The sequence below is a fragment of the Schistocerca nitens genome, chromosome 2 (assembly GCF_023898315.1).
Source record: "Schistocerca nitens isolate TAMUIC-IGC-003100 chromosome 2, iqSchNite1.1, whole genome shotgun sequence".
Lineage (NCBI taxonomy): Eukaryota > Metazoa > Arthropoda > Insecta > Orthoptera > Acrididae > Schistocerca > Schistocerca nitens.
Window position 1 is genome coordinate 554334100 of NC_064615.1, and position 23797 is coordinate 554357896.

Sequence of the window (23797 nt, forward strand, 5' to 3'; positions counted from 1 at the left end):
AAAACTTTTACGAAAGGTTTGTAGGAACATTAAAAATTTCTGAAATGGTGCTGTATTTCTCACGTATTAGAGATCTTGGAGTAAGTACTGTTCCAAGCTATCTCCTGTAAAACTTGGCTCCATACAGTGGTCTTCTTTTGCTTTCATTCGTAAATTCATTCATTCATTCTCATATTGTATTCTGTAAAACCCATCATGAAGGAGAGGCTTTAAGAATGTGGAATGATTCAGGTTATGCATAACAGACAGAAGCACCCTTTGCAGACTACTTCTGTAAAGTACATTAATGACAAATTATGACTGGTATTAATCTACACATACTGATAGTTGTGGGTGTTGCTTCTAAATTACTTTATATAAATGATATGGTTATAATAGAGGGAAACATTCCACGTAGGAAAAATATATCTAAAAACAAAGATGATGTGACTTACCAAATGAAAGTGCTGGCAGGTCGACAGACACACAAACGAACACAAACATACACACAAAATTCAAGCTTTCGCAACAAACTGTTGCCTCATCAGGAAAGAGGGAAGGAGAGGGAAAGACGAAAGGATGTGGGTTTTAAGGGAGAGGGTAAGGAGTCATTCCAATCCCGGGAGCGGAAAGACTTACCTTAGGGCGAAAAAAGGACAGGTATACACTCGCACACACACACATATCCATCCACACATATACAGACACAAGCAGATATATTTAAAGTTTTTCAAACTTTAAATATGTCTGCTTGTGTCTGTATATGTGTGGATGGATATGTGTGTGTGTGCGAGTGTATACCTGTCCTTTTTTCGCCCTAAGGTAAGTCTTTCCGCTCCCAGGATTGGAATGACTCCTTACCCTCTCCCTTAAAACCCACATCCTTTCGTCTTTCCCTCTCCTTCCCTCTTTCCTGATGAGGCAACAGTTTGTTGCGAAAGCTTGAATTTTGTGTGTATGTTTGTGTTCGTTTGTGTGTCTGTCGACCTGCCAGCACTTTCATTTGGTAAGTCACATCATCTTTGTTTTTAGATATATTTACTTTATATAAATTTATTCTATCTGCTCAAAATAACTTTTGTACAGAGGCAAAATAAAAAATCTATTAAACGGATGCTCTTTAGTTACCAGGGGGATGTTGACCAGCACAATTACCTCACTTGTAACTTTGTCTGGAGTAATATTATCATTTTAAACAACACTTTGCACTATTTATTCAGTAATCTATTTCCCCTCCTTACTAGCACACAGTGGAAGTACACAGAGTAATATAACTTATCCACTGGCTAAAGTTGACAGTAAACAAATGGAAACATAAGGAAAAGGCTCATCAGTCACATAGTCAACAGTCTGAAGTGGAAGGCACATATGAGCACAATGTATACCATCAAAAAGAAAGTACAAAATCTATTCACCTGTGAAGAATGTAAGTTAGCAAAATAGTAATTGCTATAATATTTTCTTACTTACATCATGGTACAGCACTGTAGTACTTTCAAACAATATGTTTTGTGCTATAGCGTACCTTGATGCAGAGTGGGCAACCACAAACCAAGATGGCACGAGCGAGTGAAGAAGATGGGGAGGGCACCCGGGAGGCGCCAGAGAAAGGCAGTTGCAATTGCAACAAGTTCTTTTATTGTCACATATGTACTGGTTGATTGACCGAGTCAGTGGCAGCTGGCCTCCGAACTCTGATGGGCTGACTGCCTGCACACACCACAATGCTGATGCAGTCATTTCACTGAGAACTGGTGGACTCATTACATATGCTGACCTTTCATTGTCTGCACCAGCAGTGTCTTGTATCTGCTACTGTCCCAGGCACTTCCTGGGTGCATCATAGTGGCGGATGCCCAACATGCTGAGACACCTGCCTGTCCAGCAATGTCAAATGATGGCTGATGTGCATGGTAGTGTGCACTGGCAATATAGTAGTGATAATAGTAGTAATAATAATAACAATAATAATAATAATGGCAATAATAGAGATAACAAAAGGGCAGGTATAAAAAGAATTTACATGTATACAAAATAGATGTTTTCTGATAAAGTGAGTTATGGGAAAAGAAAATTTAAGGAGACTGCACCAGCTATGAATACAGACTGCACCAGCTATGAATACTGGGAAATGAGGAAGATCTGGTCAGAAACAAGGTTGTACAACAAGGGAGGCCAAGATTTCAGCTCATAGGCCATGCCCTAGAACTAGTGCCAAAGCACTCAGCCTTGCTTCCCATTTCCCCCTCTGCCAAGACATGCTGTCTGAGTGTAAGGAGGGAGAACAAGGGAAGACTGTGAATGCACTGCATTTAAATGACAGTGCAGTCACACAGTGTACTATTTGATTTTATGTTTCACATTTCTCAACAATATAGGTAACAAACAAAACAAATTTTCAGTATTATTTAATTATCTTTGGTGTGCTGAAGACATAATATAATTTTTATCTGTTACAAATTGTTGATATACAGACATACACAGACAATTTCACAGAATTTTGGACTCAATTTGCCACATGATTGTGACATTTACTGTCATAATCTAACAAAGGTCTTGCACACAAAAATATTGATTGAAATGTTATAGTACTTCTGCAGCCTCAATATGGAAACCTGGAAAGTCTTCCTAAGGAAAGCAATGTAGATGTCCTGAACAGTTTTAATGAAAAAAGATTTGTCATGGAAACTGAAATTATCTTGAAGGCCAGCCAGTTAGATCTGCACATGCATGGGGACTCAAATGGTCTTGAAAACGGCTTGGGACAGATGTAAGATTGACAATGCCCTCAAAATCTTTATAAAACTGTCATTGTAATTCCTTCAAGGAAACAATGAATTATTCAAACCTTGTGTTTTCTTTAATGCCAATGAGCATAGAGAACTGGGCTGTCTTTCGCAGAATGTGTCCCTTCTACAATACAGTTTTCTTTTTAAATGCATCCCAATCAAATCAGAAAGAAGTTACCATTGCAGTGTTACGTGGCTTTATGCTTAATTACAGACTTACTATTTTATCAACTGATTTGTTTTCACCACGTAACGCCCGCTGTTTATGTCCTTCTTCATTGCTGAGCGATGTATCACTTTTCGTTCTGACGCCAAAACTCTTCCTTTCCTATATCTTTACTACTTTATATCTATATAAATGATGAACTATTGGTTTTGCCGTTTAACAACTTTTTAATAACTTTGGAAGTATTACAGGCATTGGGTCCCATGTAAACTGTCACCCGCCTATACGTTTTACATGAACCTATCAAGACTCGATCGATCTGTTTACAAAGAGAAAGCACAATATCTCTTCATTTGACGTTGTCCAACAATGACCTAGGAGGCTCGACGCCCTCACAGCCCAGGCTCTTCCATGGCTCGCGGTAGTTTGCAACATTCATTTTATTCCGCTGCAAAGTGAACATCTCATTCTGGAAACATCCCCCAGGCTGTGGCTAAGCCATGTCTCCGCAGTATCCTTTCTTTCAGGAGTGCTAGTTCTGCAAGGTACGCAGGAGAGCTTCTGTAAAGTTTGGAAGGTAGGAGACGGATACTGGCAGAAGTAAAGCTGTGAGTACCGGGCATGAGTCGTGCTTCGGTAGCTCAGATGGTAGAGCACTTGCCCGTGAAAGGCAAAGGTCCTGAGTTCAAGTCCCGGTCAGGCACACAGTTTTAATCTGCCAGGAAGTTTCATATCAGTGCACACTCCGCTGCAGAGTGAAAATCTCATTCTTCATTTTATTCCTTGCCCACTTGCCGCTACGTCGAACTTTCGTGGTGATCATTGGGCAACATCTTCCACGTTATCTGCAACATAAATAAACTTTCTTCCCACAGTATTTCTGAAAACCCAAAAACAAACTTAAAGAACATAATAATAATAATAATAATAACTGTTCTTACAATTATTCGAATAAGTCTTGGTCGATTTAATGAGGGGTGGGACAGGCGTAAGCCTTGTAACAGCACACCATGCAATCTCTAAAGAAGTCACCATGCAGTCTCTTACTGTGGGCAGTATGCAGTCAAGTCCACTTAAAATGTGAAGTCTGCACTCCGTTCCAGATGCTCTACATTTCGTTCCTGAACTCCTTTTTCCTTCATAAATTCAACAATAGTGAGCTTTAAATTGAAAAATCATTCCAGGCATGCCCCTGACTTAACCAATGTACATTGCAGTAATATACAGGGTGTCTCACCTAACTCTGCCACCTCAAATATCCCTGGAACAACAATATATTCAAAAACAGTTTTCACCAGCATGAACGTATGGCAGGGGCTTAGGAAACCAAATACTATGTGAAATTTTAAAATGTAAACAAATACCATTTTCAACACAAACTTGTGTATTTTTAAATGGACACCCCCTATTATTTTATATGCAATCAATAGCATGAAAAATCCCAAAAATAATGGTGTTGGTAGCATCACAATACGTCAATTACATCCAGATAAATTGTGAAGTGAAGTTGACATTTGAAATAAATGAATCAAAGAGCTAGCGCAAATCCTGAGACTCAAGTGTGCACCTCACACTGCCTGTGTCAGGGGCTTACACAATGGGAAGGTACACACAGTCCACAAAAATAAACAAGTAACACATCCAATGCAAAGTTACGTTTTTCAAATTGTAAGTATATGTTTATTCTAGTGAAATGACAACTAGAGCTATGATTAGAGATAACACATTTGAAATCACTTTGCTAAACACATTTACTAGTGCCCTGTCACCCACAGAAACTGTATTGTTGTGCATTACATCCAGCATAGAAAACACACTCACATCTTGACCAATGAAACTGTGTCACGTCAACATATGTTCAAAGTGCCCTTCGTTTGCATCAATACATATTTGCAGATGGGTAACAAGAGAGTGTTGCTCAGATTGCAGGGTTTCTACAGATATTGCTGCACATGCCACAGTAATATGATGTTGCATATGCTCTACTGTCACTGGGGGTCTTGATACACTGTCTTTCACTGTACTCCAGAGACAGAAGTCTAATGGCGTCAAGTCGGGGGACCGTGCTGAGCATCGCACAGTACCTCCCCGCCCCACCCACGTATTTGGAAATGTCACATCTAGAATGTCTCTGACAACTTTTGCATCATGTGCAGGACATCCATCATGCTGGAACCACATTGATAGACAAGTTTCCAATCCCAGATCCTCCATGAGGAGCACTAGTGTGTGTTGAAGATATGATGCATATTGCTGTCCATTCAATGTTCCACAGTAAAAATAGGGACCTACATTACAGTTAGCAATGATACCGCACCAAACATTGACACTCCACTGTCATTGATGAGCAACTTGGCAAATCCAGTGGGTATTTTGCATGCACCAGTAGTGCATGTTCTGCAGATTCACATTACATTTGTAAATGAAGCCTCATCCATAAACAACGTATTGCTTAGGAATACTGGATTACCTTGCAACTGTTCAAAGGGAAAATGACGGAATGCAATGCAGGATTCAAAGTCATTCCCATACAGTTCTTGGTACAGTGAGATATGGAATGGGTGAAACCAATGCCGATACAAGATTCTGCACACACTACTGTGGCTTATTCCTACACCTCATGCAATTTCGTTTCCATTGCCAGTCGTTGGCATTGTACGTCGACATTTTGTGGGAGCCCAGCTTCCTGTTTCCCTGAGTGTCTTGCAGATGTTGCCAATGGTTCGATGTGACGGACACAGCTGATTTGGGTAGCTTTCAGCATACAGTGTCACAGCTGTGGTTGCATTTCTGTGACATTCGCCATAAATTAAAATAATATCTAGTTTTTCTTCATTACTGAAAGCTGGTGTATTGACTGGATGATGGCAAATGTAATGAGCCACAAGAAAACAGGTTTTAATGTAGCAACATATGTGAATTATGTTATAGTATGAGAGCAGTTCAGCAGACCAGATTAGGAGACACTTGTACACTGAAGGTAGAGCGTGCCATGGTGATACTGGTATGTTTACAGCAGGATACAGGCACCAGTGCAGGCAACCCGTGCTCTGAGCACAGTGCTACATGTGATACATTACGTCAGAAACTGTGACACTGTTGCTATCCTTTACAAACCACATATTTCAGAACTTGTGAGGTTTAGACACGTGAAACCAAGTGTGTTACCACTAATTGTACCTCTAGTTGTCATTTTGCAACAATAAACAATATGCGCAGGACAGTCATCATTCTGATACTGCATTATTTGACACATTATAAGAGGTGGACCAGGTCGAGTACCATCAATGAAATGTTGTCATACAATACCACACCATTCATTAACATTCCACTGATGTAGCACATCAATCACATCATGATTACCGGCAACGAAGGGCGTACCCAGGATCTGAACTGGGGGGGGCAGGTCATACTAGTCTCAAGAAACAAGGACTCGAGACAACATACAGTACTTCTTATTAAATAAAACAGTAAACCAGTGAAAAACTGCTTTTAATAAACATTTTAAATACAAGAATGCACTTGTACAATCTGAGAAAACATGCAGCATTTCTTATTAAATAAAACAGTAAACTAGTAAAAAACTGCGAATATCTTCTAGGGGGGCGGGGGCAGCTGCCCCCTCCCCCCTCCCCCCTGCCCCTCACTGAGTACGCCCATGCCGGCAACGTGAGGTGCACGCTTGAATCTCAGGACGTGCGCTAGTGTGCACTTCATTTATTTCAAGCATCAACTTTACTTTGCAATTTCTCAGGATGTTGTTGTTGTTGTGGTCTTCAGTCCTGAGACTGGTTTGATGCAGCTCTCCATGCTGCTGTATCCTGTGCAAGCTTCTTCATCTTCCAGTACCTACTGCAGCCTACATCCTTCTGAATCTGCTTAGTGTATTCATCTCTTGGTCTCCCTCTACGATTTTTACCCTCCACGCTGCCCTCCAGTACTAAATTGGTGATCCCTTGATGCCTCAGAACATGTCCTACCAACCGATCCCTTTTTCTAGTCAAGTTGTGCCACAAACTCCTCTTCTCCCCAATTCTATTCAATACCTCCTCAGTAGTTATGTGATCTACCCATCTAATCTTCAGCATTCTTCTGTAGCCCCACATTTCAAAAGCTTCTATTCCCAGGATGTAATTGACATATTTCGATGCAACCAACACCATTATTTTTGTGATTTTTCATGCTATTGATTGCATACTAAATAATAGGGGTTGTTCATTTAAAAATACACAAGTTTGTGTTGAAAATAGCATTTGTTTATATTTTAAAATTGTGCATAGATGTAGATGTAGTATTTGGTTTCCTAAGCCCCTGCCATACATTCATGCTGGTGAAAACTGTTTTTGAATATCAATTATTGTTCCAGAGATATTTGAGGTGGCAGAGTTAGGGTGAGACACCGTGCATAAAGTCTCCATACTCTTCATTCAGTTCCATTGAAAACTGTTGCAGCTGACATGGGACTTCAGAAATTTTACTGTTCATACCACCAATTTCTTCATGTGCTCCACACCTACAAATTTAGTGCAAATTGCTTTTTTTATGTGTGAAACACTGAATCCCATCTGTTGATTGTTGTAAATTTCTGCTCTTTCATTGTCAACTAAACCTTTAAATTTTTTTCTGCATGGTATTGTAATGTCATTTTGTAGCAAATAGGCAATACCTCTTGCTTGTGTGAACTGAGAATTCTCATCCCTCTCTTTTGTCATTCCCATTCATTTTAAAAGATTGCTGTTCTAGATCACCAGACTGCCTCTCTTTGTGAAAACCAAGCAAAGCCAAGTGAAAGACTGGGCCTTGGCTTGTCCGTGGTCCACCCACTGCATATGTGTAGTTCGGCATGTCATGGCCATTCCTGATGTACAAGGATAACAAGCGTTTACTGGAGATGGTAATATTTATTGTTGCTTTAGTAGATATTTTATTAACTTTCTTTTGAATCTGGAGATGTTATTCAGTTATCTAATATAATGTGAAAGAGTATTCCAGAGTCAGGTTCCTCCTGCAGAGAGTGACTTAGAGAAAGTGACTGAACAATGGAGTGGGAAAGAGAGACTTTTGATCTGATGAAAATAGGGGTTTCTGTCATGTTGTTCAGACAAGAGCAGTGAGGTCAAGGAGAGAGATAGGGGGCAGTGTATGTTGATAAGACAGAAGACAGAGGGTGTGGAAATCTGTGCTTGTCTGCATGCAGCCAGTGTAACTGTGCATATGATGGTGAAATACAATCAGAGAGTCGAATGTCACAGATATAATGACATAGCCATTCATAAACAGTTCCAGGCACCTTGAGCTTTTCTGTGAAAAGCCTTGCAGGATAAAATTGCTGTAATCAGTAATGGAAAGTGTAAGTATTTGTACAAGTTTCTTTTTCAGGTCAAGAAGGAAGAGCATTTTATGTTTTTGTAGGACACGGAGAGTTGCTGATGCCTTCTTGCACAGTACAGTTACATGCTCAGTCCAATTTAGATTTTAATCTATTATTTCTCCTAGATTCTTTGGTGAAGGAGAGCATTGATATTTGTCCCATTTAGGGTTAAAGATGGCAGGGGTTCCTGATAATTTGGGCTAATGAGCCTAAGATGACCAACCAATACAGCTTGCATTTTGGATGTGTTGATCTTTAACCCTGTATCTTGCAACCATTTTGATAGTGTACGTAGGTTGGTACTGAGATTCTCAATAACTGTTTTCATATTTATTGGTTTTGCACTTTCTGCTAGATACAACTGGAGGTCATCAGCGTACATGTGGTATTTACAGTAGGAAAAAGCTTATGACACATCATTGACATACAGTGAAAAAGGGTGTAGGATGTAATACAAAACCTTGATGGATGTGTTATACTACCTGCCTCCATTGTGACTTCATGGTGTCAGACATGATGCATTGCAGATGAGATGCCAGTTATGTGCAAAACCACTGCACTGCACTTGGTGAGAAATTTAGGCTGCTAAGTTTGACAAGTAAAATGTTGAAATCGACAGTCCTGTAGTCTAAGAAGCACATGATAGTCATTTTATGAATGCATGCCAAGCTTCAGGTCATCTGTTATCTTTAATGAGGCAAAAGTGGTGCTGCGATGTTTACAGAAACCTGTTGGTATCTGTCCAGTAGGTTGTTTGTGGCTAGATAAATTGTTAGTTTCTCATGGAATATATACACTCCTGGAAATGGAAAAAAGAACACATTGACACCGGTGTGTCAGACCCACCATACTTGCTCCGGACACTGCGAGAGGGCTGTACAAGCAATGATCACACACACGGCACAGCGGACACACCAGGAACCGCGGTGTTGGCCGTCGAATGGCGCTAGCTGCGCAGCATTTGTGCACCGCCGCCGTCAGTGTCAGCCAGTTTGCCGTGGCATACGGAGCTCCATCGCAGTCTTTAACACTGGTAGCATGCCGTGACAGTGTGGACGTGAACCGTATGTGCAGTTGACGGACTTTGAGCGAGGGCGTATAGTGGGTATGCGGGAGGCCGGGTGGACGTACCGCCGAATTGCTCAACACGTGGGGCGTGAGGTCTCCACAGTACATCGATGTTGTCGCCAGTGGTCGGCGGAAGGTGCACGTGCCCGTCGACCTGGGACCGGACCGCAGCGACGCACGGATGCACGCCAAGACTGTAGGATCCTACGCAGTGCCGTAGGGGACCGCACCGCCACTTCCCAGCAAATTAGGGACACTGTTGCTCCTGGGGTATCGGCGAGGACCATTCGCAACCGTCTCCATGAAGCTGGGCTACGGTCCCGCACACCGTTAGGCCATCTTCCGCTCACGCCCCAACATCGTGCAGCCCGCCTCCAGTGGTGTCGCGACAGGCGTGAATGAAGGGACGAATGGAGACGTGTCGTCTTCAGCAATGAGAGTCGCTTCTGCCTTGGTGCCAATGATGGTCGTATGCATGTTTGGCGTCGTGCAGGTAAGCACCACAATCAGGACTGCATACGACCGAGGCACACAGGGCCAACACCCGGCATCATGGTGTGCGGAGCGATCTCCTACACTGGCCGTACACCACTGGTGATCGTCGAGGGGACACTGAATTGTGCACAGTACATCCAAACCGTCATCGAACCCATCGTTCTACCATTCCTAGACCGGCAAGGGACTTGCTGTTCCAACAGGACAATGCACGTCCGCATGTGTCCCGTGCCACCCAACGTGCTCTAGAAGGTGTAAGTCAACTACCCTGGCCAGCAAGATCTCCGGATCTGTCCCCCATTGAGCATGTTTGGGACTGGATGAAGCGTCGTCTCACGCGGTCTGCACGTCCAGCACGAACGCTGGTCCAACTGAGGCGCCAGGTGGAAATGGCATGGCAAGCCATTCCACAGGACTACATCCAGCATCTCTACGATCGTCTCCATGGGAGAATAGCAGCCTGCATTGCTGCGAAAGGTGGATATACACTGTACTAGTGCCGACATTGTGCATGCTCTGTTGCCTGTGTCTATGTGCCTGTGGTTCTGTCAGTGTGATCATGTGATGTATCTGACCCCAGGAATGTGTCAATAAAGTTTCCCCTTCCTGGGACAATGAATTCACGGTGTTCTTATTTCAATTTCCAGGAGTGTATTTTAAGGGCTTGGACAGTGCAGGAAGAATGCAAATATTTTGCCAATCAGAGGGTGCAATGACAATATCCTTTTCAGATAGTGGCTTCACTAATTCCTGTTCTCTGTCTCTGGGAAAACACTTCTGGTTGAGGAGTGGCTGAAGTTATGTGTTGTAGTGGATGGCAGTAGTGAGACAGTAATAATTATCATTTGGACTGTGGTGCCATCATGTCCAGTAGATGCTGATCTGATATGCATGATGGCTTTTTTCATCGTATTGCAAGTACTGTGGCTACAACTATTAAGCCCCATGAGTTGCTGATTCATTTGTGGCTCAGTTGTGGTTGTAGGTAATGTAAAGTACTGGTGCACTTCTTCAGCTGGGACAGTTGGATCAGCTGCAGCTTTTACTTTGCCTACACCAGATCACATAGGTTTTTCCAAAGAACAGCTCTTTTCCTGTTCTGCTTGTAAACTGTATGGTTTTCAGGTGTGGGGCACTGTTTTTATGCCCAATATGCAGCTCTGAGATTCATGAGCTATTTTAGTTGTTCAGTTAGCCAAGGTGCAGGTTTCTGTCTTACTTTGCTAGTCTTTGAGTAAGGATATTTGTCATATAGTTGTTTAACTTTGTTAGTAAATCCATGAAGTTTTTGCTCATGTCTGAGCAGGAATAGAAGATGTCCCCCAGACTAGTTCTTGCATCTCAGTTGCAAGTTCAGATTAATTAATGTGACTGAAGTCTCAATATGAAGTCTCAATATGTACTGAGCAGTGGTTTTTTCTGGGAGGTGCTAGTACATGCACAACAGTACCAAAAGCAAGATCAACAGAATAAAAACAGAGTGTACTATTAATGAGCAGCCTTCTTGACCAGTTTCATACCCTATCCTCAGTTTCTTTTAATGATTTGTTCAGAGCACAGACCTTGCTCACATTCACCTCCAGAGTTTGCAGTATTTTTTCAGTCACAGCAGCAGTAACAGCACCAGTGATCGAGTGGACAACAAGCCCCAGCATGCCCTGTGCTTGTAGAGTAGCCACAACTTCTGGTGTTGGCCTGACCCCACCATTCTTGACACGCAAACATAAATAAAAAAACATTTAGACACACCACTGTCTCAACACTTCTCACTACATTGCATGCTTAAATCTAAACCATATTCCTTGCTCTGTGCAGAACAAATTATGAGAACAGTTACCTGTAACACTAACATATTACTTCTTACCATAACTTCTCACACCTGAGTGGTTGATCATAATGACTACTATGCACTGAAACAATAACTAAACCTAGTTTCACCTCCACAAACATTACTCATGGCTAACATGTTATATACTACTAGATAATGAGCCATACTTCTTACCCGTGAGACTCACATTTCCCACATCAACCATGTGAAAACTAACATTACATTTACACCTCCTCAAAATACCATCTACATTTACCTGTCACACACTGAACTTACAAGTACAACTACAATATCCACTGACTTTCCATGTCATAGTTGGTGGTGGGGGGGGAGGGGGCTAGGAAGACGGCACTCACTGCACCATGTGTTGATGAAACTGCATCCCTACATTACTGAGATAAGCTCAAAGATCCGACTCCTCCAAACTATAGTGTCCCCTGATGCAGGGTGGGTTGGCTATGAGCCAGGATTGTGTGAGCAGGTAATTGAAGCTAGGTAGGAGCCCAGGCTCCAGAGAAAAGCAACTGCAAATGTAACAAGTTATTTTATTGACCTATCTGTACTGCTTGATATACCGGGACAGTGGCCGACTGGCCACTGAATTCTGTTGGGCTGGCTGACCCAGTTATTCCACTGATCTCTGGCAAACTCATTACATAAGCAGGCATGCCGTGTCCATACCAAGGGCATGTTTTTGAGGATCCTGTACCTCCCATGGCCCCGAGTGCTGCCTAGCTGTGTCACAGCAGCGGGTTCCCAGCACACTTAGATGTGTGTCAGGTAATAGTAGATGCCAGCTCGTGTGTATGGGTTGTGACCTGCAGCCCCCTGGGCAGGAATTGGCCATGCTGCTGGAGATGACTCAGGATGACCAGCTGCACTGTAATACTATGTCCGGGGAGGGATTTAGAGCATAGAGTTGTTACCCTGCTGTGGCCTCAAACTGGTGAGTCCCACTGGCATGTACATGTCGCATCCTCATCTGACACAGCCCTACTGTCCTTATTGTACTGCAAGACTCAGAATAATTCTATTAAAAATGAATGACACACTTGTGCATATGCACCACTACCAGTCATGTATCCTAAAACACTACTGCCAGTGTTAGTGTGGGAATAGCCCTTGCCCCTTGCTGTGCTAGTCTGTGCAGTACAGTTGAGTTCACTGATTCAACAAGCTTACTTGGCTCATAACATTGCAACAACCTTATTGAACGTCATCCTATGCTTGCCTCCTGTAAGCACTACTGCAATACATTTCTCAGACTCACACTAATATGCTCATATATGGTCATTACACCACAGTACAATTGTTGATTAAAAACTGCATCATTATCTTTTATTGGGGTTGCTGGCAGGTGTAATGCTGCTCAGGCAGAAGTACACTGCAAAGAGCAATATCCTGTCAAGAACTCACCTTCCTGATGAATGTTTTCTCTTCTTGTTGTTGTACTTCAGGAAACAGAAAATTTCAACCAATGCAACACATTCATTGTAGAACTTGCACAGATAAAGCTACCAAAGTTACTGTTCCCACCTATGTTACACTGACTCACATATGAGCACATGATAGCTTCAACAAGAGATTGGTATTCCTGAAACCAATACTCAAGAATGATAACTGGTATTCCTGAAACAAGTATTCAAGAACAATAATCCTAAATCACAAGATGACTATAGGCTGATTAGCATATTAACTGCAGCACTGGATTACATTGTTCATGAACAGCTGACGATTACCTGAAAACTTATAACTTCCATGATAGATACCAGTCAGGCTTCTAAAAACTCCATAGTACAACTACTACATAAATCAAAGTGACTGGCAACATCAACCACACCATGGACAGACAAGAAGTGACCAGTGTGCTTGATTTCAACAAGGTTTTTGATGTGGTTAATAATATATTAATTATTAAAATGAAAAAACTAAATTTCTCAAACAGTATAATACTGCAGTTTGACAGTTACCTAAAAATCACATGTCAATAGGTCACTTTGGATTGGAGAAGTCATCATGGAAAAATGTGCTCTCTGGAGTTCCAGTGTTTTATCCTTGTTCCATTGCCTTTCTCACTGTGCATGAATGATCTTTCATCTGTACTTTACTCTTGTAACTACCACTTATAAGCTGATGACATCCAGTTGCACATAAGTGCCAATCTTAAGGTCATTGCTTCCGCTTATCAGATATAAAGGAAAGTCTTTGTTCTGTAAACTGATGGGCTAAAAACTGACATTTAAACTATGTCATCCTAATGCCTCACCAGAAGTTGATCAGCAGATATTTTCATGAAACAGTTTCTCCAGTGTTTCTCATTTCTAAAAATAATAAAAGGCCTTGGCATAATCTTGTATGAGCATCTAAATTAGGCAGAACAAACTGCTGCAGCTTGCAAGAAATCTCTGTCCTGCTTATGTACAATCCAAAAATTTAGAGAAATATTTACATCTTAAATCAAACAAAAAATAGTCCAGTCTTTTGGCCTGTCAAATCTTTACTTCTGTGGTGTAGTTCAGTGTGATACAAATAGTGAAAACGCCAGATGACTCAAACTAGCGATGAATCTTGTAAGATATGTGTGCAACATTCAGTTGTTTGATCATATTGTCATGTAGAAGAAGGTGTAATTAGATAAATGATGTACTCTAACCAAGTATGGAAATTAAAATTTTACAGTTCAGATGAGTTTTGAACTCATGACCCTCCGTGCAACAGTCTAGTAGCATAACCACTACACCACAGTGACTGTGATACTCAGCTTCTTCTATGAAATTGCTCCCTCCTTAAGAGAACAGCATCTCAGTGCTACATCCTTCTAGTCCAGAAATGAGTCATCAGTCCTTCATACTCCGACTCCTGATGACTGATGTTCACCCTGGCGGTGATCTTCGTAGAACTTCCTTAGCCGCTATGTTCTTCATCATCTGTCTGCTTATTGCCTGTTACTGGAACTTTGAATTTACACTGGGTTGCAGGATCCTTATAGGGCTTCATTCGAAGGATGCGGACCGTATCTCCGATCTTTCATCGTCTTGCGTCGAGGTTGAAATCTTCAACTTCATAAGTAACATCAGAAAACTGTTTTACAACCTTATAAGGTCCAAAGTAGCGCCTGAGGAGCTTCTCAGAGAGACCAACCTTCTGAACAGGAGTGAAGATCCTGATGAGGTCACCAGGCTGGTAGACAACAGGGTGGTGGCTCGCGTCATACTTCAGCGATCTTTTTCTTGAGCCTGCAGCATGCTGTGCCGAGCTAACTGCCAAGCTTCCTCAGCTATGGTTAACACCTGGCTGATGTAGTTGTTGTCCACATCATCAGGATGTGACGGAAACACAGTATCCATGTTGTAGTCGCCTCACATTCTCCAGGAAAAATGGCATAAATCCTGTGGTGTCATGTTTGGTGGTGTTGTAGGCAAACATCACAAAAGGTAGCACCTCATCCCAGTTGCTCTGCTCAACATTGACAAACATTGATAGCATGTCAGCCAAGGTCTTATTAAGGCTTCAGTAAGCCCGTTAGTTTGCGGATGGTAGGCAGTCGTCATGTGATGAGTAATGTTGCACCAACAGTTTATCTCTGTCACAAGATTTGATTGGAAAACTTTCCCTCAATCCATAATTAATGACCTTGGGGCACTGTGTTTTAATACAATGTCTTCCATGATGAATTTGGCTACCTTGAATGCTTCTGCTGTTTTCACGGCTTTTGTAATGGCATAGCATGGCAGATAATCAGTGCAAAGAATAATCCATCTATTGCCACTAGCACATGTTGTCCCTCTGGCACTCTCGACAGTGCGACATATAGTGATGGACACTCCTAAATAAACCTGGCCAGAAAAATCTCTTGCGGATCCTGTTGTATGTCTTAATTAATCCAAAATGTCTGCCCTCAGGTGTATCATGGAATTTCTGTAGAACATATAAGCGCATGTGTTTAGGAATCACTGGTAGCCATCTCTTTCCAAACAGATCAGTTTTTATTGCAAAGTAATACATAAACTACCTTAAATTGTACTTTTGCATCCTCTGACTGATAAATGGCAAGCATAATTTGAGAAATCTTGGCATCCTTCTGCTCAGCAGAGAGATCCTAGAGTGCAGTGAGACAGTCTTTTTGGTCTTGCACTGGGTTTCTTGAGAGGCAGTTGGCATCTTGGTGTTTTCTTCCACTTTTGTACACTGTGGTAAAGTCATACTCTTGAAGATGTAGTGCCCACCTGGCAAGTTGTCCTGTTGGATCCTTAAGACCTGTCAACCAACAAAGTGAATGATGGTCTGTAACAACTGTGAATGGCCTTCCATAGAGATACTGTCGAAATCTGCACAAGGCCCAGATCACAGCAAGGCATTCTCTTTCTGTAGTTGAGTAGTTTATCTTGGCTTTTGTAAGTGTTCTAGAAGCATAGGCTATAACCTTCTCTTTTCCATTGGAAATGTGTGCCAGAACAGCACTGATCCCATACCCACTGGCATGTGTGTGTAGTTCTGTAGGTGCTCTCTCATCACACAGACCAAGTACAGGATCAATCATCAGAGCTTTTGCAGCATATTGAAAGAATCTTGTTGAGCACCACCTGGGATAAATTTAGCATCGACTTTTAACAACTCTTGGAGTGGCCTGGCTTTGATACAAAAGTCTTTGATAAAACAACGGTAATAAGAACATAATCCAAGGAAGCTTCTCACATCTGTAATACTTTTAGGAATAGGAAATTCTGTTATAGATCTCACCTTTTCTGGCTCTGGCCGCACACCTTCATTTGACACAAGGTGTCCAAGTATTTTGATTTCTTTTTCTCCAAAGAGACACTTTCTTGGATTAAGTTTCAGTCTGCCTTGTTGGAGACACTTAAGAATGGCTCTCAGTCTTCTTATATGTTCATCAAATGTCTCTGAGAACACTGTCATCTAAGTAACAAAGACACATCGTCCACTTCAGGTGACTTAGAAGATTATCCATCGTCCATTCAAAAGTTGCCGGTGCAGTACATAAACCAAACAGTATTACCTTAATCTCACACAGGCCCTCAGGTGTGATGAAAGCAGTTTTCTCACAATCGGCCTCGTCTACTTCGATTTGCTAGTATCCTGAGTACATGTCCATGGTTGAGAAAAACTTAGCCCCCTTCAGACAATCTAGTGTATTGTCAATTTGTGGAAGGGGGTAAACATCCGTTTTAGTTATCTTATTAAACTTCCTGTAATCAACACAAAAGTGCCAACTGCCATCCTTCTTCCTGATGAGAACCACTGGTGATGACCGTGGGCTCTGCAAAGGCTGAATGATTTCATTCTTTATCATTTTCTCTACCACATTGCGAATTATTCGACGTTCTGTTGCTGACACATGGTATGCTCTCTGGCTTATTGGTCGATGGTCTCCAGTAGTAATCCAGTGTTTCACCATCGAGTTGTCTAATTTGCTCTTCACCTGTGGATTTAAGCATTCAGAGAACTCTTGAAGAATGGCAAGTAGCTTCTTCTGTTGTTCCGTAATGAGCTTTGGTGATAGTCAAGCTTGAAGATCTTGTCTCCTAGTGGTAGCATTAATTTCACCCACAGACTAGGCATGGGAGGTTTCTATGATGCTCAGCTGTTCTGTAATTAATGGCTTAGTTTTTGCTAGGCACATGCATCTTGGAAGGCTCTGCGGTTCTCATCGACAGTTAACTATCCACAATTCACCGAATCCATTCTTAAATGAGACGACAGAGGCTGGGATGACCGAGCTGTTCTTCAGTGGTATTCTTCTCTTACATTCCACTATAAGATCCATGGGTTGATGCATGGCATGACACATGACTGTTACCTTTCTAGCACTGACTGCAGGAATGATCACTTCATCCAGCACACAGTTTCCATACACTCGGATGCACATCTTCCTGTCCACAGCATAATCTTCAAGCGACCAAAATCTATAACTGCCTGAGAAGCTTTCAAAAAGTCCCATCCAAGAATGATGTCATGACTACACTCTTGTAAGATGATGAATTCTAAAGGCTGTGTATGGCCACTTATACCCACATGAATGACGCATCTTGCTGTAGGTTTTACATATTTCCCATTAGCCAACTTCAGCAGAGATGTTTTGTTGTCGATGAATATGGTTTTCTGCAACTGGCAATGGTACTTCCCCGAAATGACTGAATATGATCCTCCAGAGTCCACAAGAGCTTGGGGTGGTCAGCTATCCATGAGGATTTCAACATAGTTTCCTATTGTTTTTCTAGTGATCGGTGGCAGAGGATTTTTCTCTTCAGCAGCCTTACATCCAAGGAAGGTCACACCCTTTAGTTTTCCAGGTTGCGGTGGCTCGGTGATCGGCTGGAGCTTCTAAACAGCAATGGGGACCTTGATTGGTGTGTTTGGGGAGCATCCTCTCCAGTGGCTATCTTGCGGCAATGGTGACCTACGTCGTCCTGCACCTACATCTCCCAGTTTATCTTCATCATCTCAGAATTGGCTTCGGCTACAATCGGTCTGCTGTCTTCTGGCGCAGGCATCATCAAATATCCACTGCCTTTCTCGACAATACCACACCAGATGTTCCAGTCATCCGCAGTGGAAACATACTGGTTGATTATCCTGGGTCCTCCTGACATCAGTCTTCCTTGGTTGCCAAACAGGTTCCTCATGCGGCATTGTAGGAACGTAACTTTGCCTGGGTCTTGACTTTTTTTACTGTTTTAAAGAGAAATGAAGGACGAGAGATTAGGTTCAATGACTGTTCCACTTCCTCCCTTATGACCTCTTGAAGCATCTCGGTCTGTTTGCTCGCCGTGCAATCCAAGTACCTTCTGAACCTCCTCTCTCTCTATCTGATGAAGAACACTAGTGGAACCAGTTGCTTCCTCCATCACAGACATCGATACGACATTTGGAAACTGTTCAGACTTCTTGTGTGTAATTCATTTTTGTGCATTGTCTCAATATACTGACATCATTTTATGAAGTCAGCTGCTGTCGAAACTTCCTTCAGGAGTAGGGCTTGATACATGTCCTCAGCAACACCCTTCATGAGATGTGCAACCTTATCTTCCTCCTTCATTCAAAGATCCACTATTTTACACAGCTCCAAGACCTCTTGAATGTAGGATGCTGTTGTTTCTCCTGGACGCTGTGCCCTGCACATTAATTTATCTTCAGCCTTGCAATTCTGTCGTCGTGTGTCACCGAAATACTTGCACAGTTCTGCCTGGAATACTTCCCAGCTTGTGAACTTCTTCCCATTGTTCTCATACCATTGTTGACAGTGCCCTCCAAGTAGAAGAATATGTTAACCAAACACACGGTGTCATCCCATTTGTTAAATTTGGCTATACGCTCATATACCTTCAGCCACTTGTTTGGATCTTGGCCATCCTCACCAGAGAACCTGGAAGGATGTCTCATGTGGTGGCACACAGTTGCTATCATTGTGACATCCTCTTCTTCTTCTGTCTCCGATAGATTGCAGTCTGTTGAATGAGGCTAAACTCGGGTTTCTCACCACGTATACGGTGGCTCTGTCTTGGCCTGATGGGAGCCACTGTGTTGTCAATAATGTGTGCTATCACAAGTTCCAATACCCAGAGTCTCCTTCAGAATAATGTCACGTAGAAGAAGGTGTAATTAGGTGAATGACAAACATTAACTTCACTTAACAAAGGTTTATCCATCACTTGCACATACAAGAACGGAGAGCGAACTGCCTCCAGCCAGAACACATACAGTATATATACAGTTACACAACATTCCTGTCCACTAATTCTTTACATTTGTGGATACTTCTAGAATGTACTCGAACTAAATATAGAGATTAAAATTTTAACAGTTCAGGTGAGTTTTGAACTCACGACCCTCCATGCAACAGTCTAGTATCATAACCACTACACCACGGTGACTGTGCTACTCAGCTTCTTCTGCGACAATATCAATCCTGTCCGTAATTAGTTAAGTTGGATTCAACCAGAAACATGATATGCTCTACTTTACTTCATCAGTTTCTTAGTCACTGGTGTCCTCAGTACCTCTCCTTGCCTATCAAATACCTACCATCATCCCACAGCTGCAATACCAAACTGGATACATCCAACATTTCATCTGCACCCCATACAACATTAAATCTCCTGCATCTCTTTTACCATTTCAGCCATACAGTTACAAGTTATCCAAAACCACACCTATCACCACTGATGCTATCTCCCTAATACCAATCTTCCCCATGTACATGGCCTGTCTGCTGCTGAACATTACCTCAACCAGCAGTTACGTGATTCCAAACCTATTATTCCCTTTCTGTTAATCAATTTTATATTTACAAAGAAACTACTTTACCTTTGAGAGACAGACACACAAACAGATCAGGGGGACAGCCATGGGAACCTGGACAGCTGCTTTCTGTGCCAACCTTTTCATGGGTCACTTGGAAGGGAGTTTTCTGGGTTCCATTAGCCTTCTACCACTGTTCTGTTTTAGATACATTGATGACATCTTCGCGATGTGGACGCATGAGGATGCTGAGTTGTTAAAATTTTTGAAATATGTAAATACATTCTCCCAATTAAATTTCACATGGTTGTATTCCAAGTCTCATTTCACTTTCCATGAAATTGACCTCATCCCTGCAGAGGGCCAGACACACAATTCACTTACTAATTGACTTACTAGCAAGCAACAGTTGCCATTCTTGTAACATCAAATGTTTCCTCCTGTACAGCCTTGGCATTTGAGGCAAACATACTTGTTAAGATGAAAACTCTTTACTGCAAAACACCACCATTCTCACGCCAGCCTTCACTGGATGCAATTACCCCACCAGCCTAGCTCAGAAGCAAATTTCCCAGGCCATCACATCCAATCCTGGTACAACTCATCCCTTGGAAAAAAAAGAACCTTAGGAGCACACTTCTTGTCAGTTGGTGCCATCCTTCTATTGAATATATTAACCAGCTACTTCAACAAGGCTATGAATTACTAAAATCATGCCCTGAAATCAGGTCCACCAAACCTAGAGTAGCTTTCTGTTGTCCCCCAATCTCCACAATATCCTGGTCAGACCCTATGCTCCTTCTGCACCCAGTTCCCTACCCTGTGGCTTCTACTCTTGTAACCATCCCCTATGTAATTCTTGCCCTGTGCACCATTCTACCTCCACCTACAGCAGCCCTGTAACTAGCAAAACATACTATCAAATGGAGAGCCACCTGTGAAATCTCACACATCATGTACCAGCTGTTTTGTAAACACTGTTGAGCCTTCTACATTGCTATGATTACCACCAAGTTACTGGTTAGGATGAATGGGCATAGATAGAGGGTGTACACAGGCAGTATACAATATCCTGTTGCACAGCATGCTCTAGAACATAACAGCCATGCCTCACTTGTCTACCACATACACTGATCAGCCAGAACTAATAGCCAGTATGTCCAGCTTTTGTACAGATAATAGCAGTGATGTGTTCTGGCATGGAAGCAATGAGGCCTTGGTAGGCTGCTGGAGAGAGTTGCCGCCACATCTGTGCACACAAGTCACCTAATTTCCATAAATTCCATGGAAGGACTGATGAGGTGTGATGCCACTTTCAATCACATTCAAAAAGTGTTTGACTGGGTTCACATCTCGTGAGTTGTGGGGCCAGCACATCAATTCAAACTCACCATTGTTTTCCTTGAACCACTCCATCACACTCCTGGCCTTGTGACATGACGCATTACCTTGTTGAAAAATGCTGTTGCAGTTGGGAAACATGGTCAACATGAAGGGGTGTACGTGGTATGCAACCCAGTGTGCAATTCTCTTTGGCCATCATGGTGCCTTGCACAAACTCCACTGGATCTGTGGATACCAATGTGAATGTTCCCCAGAGCATAATGGAGCCGTCATCAGCTTGTCTCTGTTCTGCAGTGCAAGGCTCAAGGTGCTGTTCCCCTGGAAGATGATAGATTTGTGTCATCCCATTGGCATGATGAAGAAGGCATCGGGATTCATCAGACCATGCAATGCTCTGCCACAGTGTCAATGTCTGGTGCCAATGGTCACATGCCCATTTCAGTTGAGTTGCCAATGTTGTAGCGTTAACATTTGCACATGCATGGGTCATCACCTGTGGACACCCATCATTAGTAGTGTTTGGGGCACTGTGTATTTAGACACACTTGTATTCTGCCCAGCATTAAAGTCTGATGTTAGTTCTGCCATAGTTCACCACCTGTCCTGTTTTACCAGTCCACCCAGCCTAAGACATCCAACATCTGTCATGAGTGGTGACTGCCCAACCCCATGATGTCTGGATGTGGTTTCACTTTGGTTTCCTCATGTGTTGAAGACACTCACCACAGCAATCCTTGAACACCCAAAAAGCCATGCAGTTTCGGAAATGCTTGTGGGGAGCCTCCAGGCCATCAAAATCTGCCCTCAGTCAAACTTAGATGGATCACGTGCCTTCCCCTTTCTACACATGGACACCATGCTCATTGATATTACACACATTGTGTGTGTATCATACTAGTAGTCATTCCTCACCAGGTGATGTTGCTACTGCCTGGATGGTTTTATATGTATAGCTCTCAGGTTTTCAGATCTCCTCTAGTGCAGTCCCCCAGCAACCAGTGTTTCCTTCTCATTCGGGCCCGTAAGTCCCCCCAGACCTGGGGTTCTGGGTGCCTTTTCCATAACCCTCCTCATTTCCTAAACCTCACCAGTCCTTTTTTTTCATACATTTTCTGTTCCCTTCAGCCCTACTACCAGAAGAAAGAGCCACCTGCTCTGAAAGCTTGCACATTTCCTTTGTGTCTTCTCCTGCCACCGCTTGGTGAGTAGATTTCTTTGTCTAGTCAGTTATATTAAACAACAATTATTATTTTAAAAAAGTACTGCTCCTCATGTCTTCATAAAAAAAATTAAGATGCAAGAGTGGCAGTCATGCTCTTTAATGTACCTCTGGTAGCCAAACAACAGGTGCTTGGTATGGTTTATTCTGGGCAAACATTTCTTTCGGGTGAGGTGGGGAGGGGGGGAGCATATCCATTAGATTGTTTGTGTGATTAATCATAGTGATGTGGAAATAATTATTTTACATTCATATAAGACTTTAATTTGTAAATATGGCCAATCATTTACAAGATTTTATATATAGTTAGCAATACCTACCCATAACCTTTTTACAGATCACAAAATAGAAATTCCTCTATAAAGTAGAAAGTGTTGTCAAGGAGAAACTGTTTAAGTTTGTTTTCAAGTTTAACTGACAGACATTTTACATCACTAGGTAACTGATCAAGACAATCTTAATGTGGCATAATTAATGTCATTTTTTCTTCTCAAACAATGGAAACTCCATGTTGGAACATCAACACTGTTAGGAAAAGGATAGATTGCTACTCATTGTAAAGATGACCTGTTGAGTTGCAGAAAGGTAAAATGAAAAGATTGTTACACATTATAGCTTTCAGGCAAAGCCTTCTTCAGCAAAGAAAACACACACATTCACACAAGCAATCACACCTCGTACTCACATGACTCTACCACCAGCAGTTCATATCAGAATTCGGATTTTGCTCCTATTTTGGGCCACCATATACCTGGAATTTCTGCAATGCTGGCAGGAAGAATTGCACCTACAGAAGGAAAGGTTGCAGCAGATATGGAGGCACTGTTGAGCCAGAGTGAGATTTCCTTTGTACCCTTGCCCTGCCAATGGCAAGCCAGGTGCCTGTTATGCAATTTTATTCCTTGCCCCTGCTGCCTTGATGCCATTTGCTGGCTTCATTGAGTCTACAGAAAGATGTGAGAATTACCTGCACTGTTTCTTCCTGCACTGCCAGGTAAGGCTTACTATCAATCCTGTTGATCAGGCCATCTTGCTGTAGTCCAGCAGTGCAGGTTTATATGAAGTTGTCCAAAATTTGAAGCCCTCTGCTGAGCCCAAGAAACTACTCTTTGATAAGCTTTGCTGGTCGCTGATGCAGTAATTCAGAAACCAAACTTATGTGGAGGTGGCATGGTTGCAGACTAAGCAGCACAACAAGTGTTCTGGGAAATCGTATGCAGCTTGGCTCACTGATTTGCAGGGCCTCTAGCACGAGTGTTGTTTTGAGTGTCCCAATTAT

General features: G+C 42.3%; 1 protein-coding gene across 1 annotated transcript in view; it reads left to right on the forward strand.

The window, feature by feature from the left end:
* Positions 1 to 23797, forward strand: part of LOC126236577 (mitochondrial uncoupling protein 4) — a 437887-nt gene that overhangs the window by 408238 nt on the left and 5852 nt on the right. The gene's annotated exons all lie outside the window — the stretch shown is intronic.